Raw genomic sequence first — 5,023 nt, forward strand, 5'->3', positions numbered from 1 at the left:
ATAGCCCCTCAAAATTCCGGTTTTTCCCTCTTATCCTAGGAGGAAATGCGGGGTTTTGATTTTTAAGGGATAAGACCCACTAATTCTTTGATTCACATGTGTGGGAATGCAGTTTTACGCGCCTCATAATTGTCACTGATGCTTCGTAGCCCACGAGGCGTCATTAATTACTCCAGGTGGCTTTATGTCTCCCGCATCCAATGGTGAGGTGCTAATCTAATGGTTGACATTTTTCCCAGAATTTTGAGCGGGAGTATTCCCACTTATTCTCTCCTTCTATATAAAGCCTTGAGGGAAATTATTTTCCTCTTTTCTTCAAAAACCTTCAAGTGCTCTAGAGAACTCTAGCGCCCTGTCTTACAAAACACTCTAAATTCCTGAGTCTCCATAGCTATTTCTTGTAAGAAGTCTTCGCGAATCTTTCTAAAAGTTTCAGAGATTTAGCATACTTGTTCCCGTAAGTCTTTCATTTTTTGATATTCTTCTTTTTTCTTCTCAACCTTCTTCCTCAGTCTTTTTCTTTTTAGAAACCTTTCTCTACGTCATTTCTGGTCACTTAGATGGGTAGGTTCAAGCACCTAGTAGATTCGTCGGCCGGTATGGAGGGTTTTAGGGCCAGATACCATATCCCATAAGGAGTGGGTTTAGAATATTGTCCTTCGGACCGAATACTCACTGATAGAGAGACAGGTCAAGTCGTCATTCCCATGATTGCTTTCATAGAAGGAGGAATGACACTTCCTATGGATAGGATAACCAAGGATTATTTGCTTAACCATAAATTGACCCCCCACCAGTACACCGCCAATATTTTCCAAGTTTTAGGGTGTGTAGATGCTCTAAACGACCAGATGAACCTCAGCCTCACATGGCATGACGTTGCTCATTTGTACGAGTGCCATTCCCTTTCCGGGTGATATTACCTCAAATCTCAGTCCGACGAGGTGAGGTTGATATCTTGCCTTCCTAAGTCCAACAAAGGCTTGAAGGACGATTATCCGGTTGTTTCTGAGGAATGGCATGGCGGTCTTCACTGCCCAGTTAGGGCAGGAACACCAGGTGGGGTACTCTAGGATCAGGTTCCTCGGCCATGATCTTAGTCTTTTGAGCTTTCCCTTTACTTGCTTTTAGTTATTTGTTTTCTTGGATTAACCACAATTTCCCTTTCGGACGTTTTGTAGATAAAGATCACGTTGCCTCGAAGATCAGTTTGGTCAACGTTCAAGCTCTTAATTACCTCCTAAGGTCGGAGATTTTCTTGAGTGAAGATGGACAATTGCGGGCCGCTCATCTGATCTTGGACTACGAGCCGCTGTCTCGCATCTTCCAGGACGTAGGCTAGGCAATAAAGGTCGGGAGGCCCAGATTGGCTGGGATTGACGTCTCCAAGCCGGGATTTTTAGCTCGGAGAGACCTTCCACCTGTTCAGCCACCCGTTCAGCGTGTTCTTCAAGGGGTATTCACTCTAAGAGAGGAGGTAGATTCTACTCACTCATCCCTCGAAGTTGAGATTGATTAATTTCGCTTTAACGAGGAAGGTGAAGTGCCGACAAGGCTAGTAGAGCTCTTGGACTCTGACGTTGATCTTGACTGATTCTCTGCGGCACATTCTCCGAGGTTGATAGTTGCCCGGATCGATACCAGCCAAGAAATCAAAGAAGAAGGCATGGATCTGAAGCAAAGGTCCGACTTAAAGAGCCTGATGGCCAATAGGAACAAAGGACAAACCTCTAGAGATGTTCCCAAGGTACAAGTTCCTCCCAGCCTCCCTCCTCCTCCCCCGCCTCCCACTGACCTCGAGTTGCAGGCCAATTCGAATCTGAGGAGGAAAAGGACAGTTAATGATTTGGAGGAGGGCGAGGTCGGACCTCAAAAGGGGGTCAAATAGCAGAAGAAGGCCAGAGAGCCTAAGGATAAGAGGGCCAAGTCTGTGGACAGTCGGGATAAGGCTGTAGTGCGACGGGGGCAGCGTACTTGGTCCCCTCAGCTCGAGATAGATGGTGCTTCCATTTCTTAGGACGCCACGATTTGGGAGTCTCAGAGGGGACAAGCTACATACCTCACCGAGGCCTTACAGCAGCCCCTTCTCCTCCCTTGAGATATGGATGGGCTTAGGAATACCAGGCAGCCGGACCTCTTCATGTCGTTGAAAAGGGACCTTGCAATGGTAAGCCAGACATCCTTCTCCGTATAAATTTTAGACTTTATGTTCATTCACATATTGCATATGTTTTAATAACCTTTCCACTACCTTTATGCAGGTTAGCCAGCAAATTTATGTGGCCGAGGAGTGGGTTAGGAACACTCGCGACGAGGTGAGGGTTGAGGTCTAGTCTCGCCTTAAGGTTAAGAAAGCTGTCAGAGTCCTTAGGCAGGAAAAGGAGAGCTTGTCCGAGAAGGTTAAAAAGGCTATCCAAGCTCGCGATAGTGCCAAGGCGGGACTGAAGACTACAAAAAGGTAGGCCGAGGATATGCGCCAGAAGCTGCACGTAACAAAGATAAATCTGGCCATTGAAAAGCAATCAGTCTTAGATCTCAAGGCACAGCTGCAGAAAGCCAAGGAGGCAGCTCGGGTGACCAGGGAAGCAGTTAAGGCCGCGGTGAAGGCACCCTATGAGCGTGGGGTGCTGAACAGGCTGACGGAGGAGGTGGTTGTAGTTTGCAGGGATTATTGCACCGAGTCCTAAGGAGTGGCGATGGACCGGGCGAGAGTCCCTACAGACTCTGAGCTGAGGAGGGCCGAGAATATCTTCTTTCCAGAGGATATTCGAGAGATTCCTGAGTTGGACCCTCCTTCCGAGAAGCTCCTTTTTGCCCAGGCCTCCCTTCCTGACACCGACGTTCCTGAGGGGGTAGAAGTGGATAAGGAAGCTCAGCCACCAACGAAGGATAAGCCCTCCGATGACTTCTTCACAATCAGGGATGTAGTCTCACAGGCTAAGGATGTAGAATCTAAGTCCAAAGCTGATGGTCCTCATTCCGAGGCTGCTGATCCCAAGAAAGATCCCCTCAAAGACAAGGCCTAGAATTCTAGATGTAGGATTTTCTTTTGTAGCTCTCTTTTTGCTTTCCCTTCCTGTGGCTTCTGCCACTGCTTGTAATGTAATTTCTTTTAAATTAATGAATGAACTTTTTATTGCTTTCACGGCTTTGTAATGTAATGTAATTTCTTTACTTTCATTGCTTCCATTTTTATTGTTATTGTAAACGAGCTTAAACTTTTGTTGCTCCATTTCCAACAGTAATTCATTGTTGGCATTTCAAGAAATCTAAGTACCAGTAAGGTAGAGTTATTTTACGTTTCTAATTCGAACTAACTCTTACGTGGTGAATGCTGAATCTGAAGGTAATAAGTAACGTACCTTGTAAATTAATTTCTATTTAACGTTTGTAATGGTATTCTTGAGTGTCAAAAGTTATTAATTTCCCCTAAGCCTATGGTCCGAGGAGCCATGCAGGGCTTAGGTTTTGTTTAACTCTTGAGTAGACGTCAAAAGTTATTAATTTCTCCTAAACCTGTGGTCCGAGAAGCCATGCAGGGCTTAGATTCTGTTTAACACTTGAGTAGATGTCATAAGTTATTAATTTCCCCTAAGCTTGTGGTCCGAGGATCCATGCAGGGTTTAGGTTTTATTTAATACTTGAGCAGATGTCAAAAGTTATTAATTTCCCCTAAACCTGTGATTCGAGGAGCCATGTAAGGCTTAGGTTCTGTTTAACACTTTAGGAGATGTCAAAAGTTATTAATTTTCCCTAAGCCTGTGGTTCGAGGAGCCATGCAAGGCTTAGATTTTGTTTAACACTTGAGTAGATTAAGAGACAAGAAGCACGGTGCCTTTATACAACAAAAGAACTTATTGAGAAAGGAAATTTTCATTAATAATAGTACATTTTCAGGTTGTTTACATTCCAAGGGCGTGGTATTACATGCTTATCTAAATCGTCTAGAAAATATGCCCCTATACCAGCCACTGAGGTGATGCGATATGGTCCTTCCCAATTTGGTCCTAGCTTTCCCCATGCTGGGTTTTTTGCAGTGCCCAAAACTTTCCTCAACACTAAGTCACTAGGTACTAGTGGCCTTAGCTTTACTTTGGCATCATAACCTTGCTTCAGTTTATGTTGATAGTACGCCAATTGGACCATTGCCCTTTCCCTTCTTTTTTCAATAAGATCTAAGCTTTTCTCTAGCAGCTCATTGTTGTTGCTCGGACAGAATGAGTTGGTTTTTAGTGTTGGAAAGCCCATTTCTAGAGGAAAGCAGCCTCAGCCCCGTAAGTCATTGAAAAGGAGGTCTCTCTTGTTGATCTACGAGGTGTGGTTCGATACGTCTATAGGACATGTGGCAGTTCTTCCACCCATCTCCCCTTTGCGTCATCTAACCTCTTCTTAAGTCCGTTCACTATGACCTTATTAACAGCCTCGGCTTGTCCATTCCCCTAGGGGTAGGCTGGGGTAGAATATCTATTCATAATTCCTAATTCGTAATAGTACCTCCTGAAGGCTTTACTATCGAACTGAAGACCATTGTCCGAGATGAGGGAGTGAGGGACCTCGAACCGGGTAACAATGTTTTTCCAGACGAACTTTTTGGTGTCCATATCTCTAATGTTTGCTAAAGGTTCAGTTTCAACCCATTTAGTAAAGTAGTTAGTGTCGACGAGCAGATACCTTTTGTTCTCTGTTGCCTTGGGAAAGGGCTCGATGATATCCAAGCTCCATTGAGCAAATGGCCAAGAGCTGGACAGTGGATTGAGGATCCCTCCTGATTGATGTATGTTTGGCGTAAATCTCTGACATTGGTCACACTTCTTCATGTATTCATGTGCTTCTTTCTACATGTTTGGCCACCAGTAGCCTTGGTTGATGGCCTTATGAGATAAGGACCTGCCTTCTGTGTGGCTTCCACAAATCCCTTCATGTAATTCCTTTAGGATTAGTTTTGAGGCCTCAGGGTGTACGCAGAGCAAGTATGATCCAAAAAAGGAACGTTTATACAGCTTCTAGTCCTCGGATAGCCAAA

Source organism: Quercus robur, chromosome 6, assembly GCF_932294415.1.
Source record: "Quercus robur chromosome 6, dhQueRobu3.1, whole genome shotgun sequence".
NCBI classification, from domain to species: Eukaryota; Viridiplantae; Streptophyta; class Magnoliopsida; order Fagales; family Fagaceae; genus Quercus; species Quercus robur.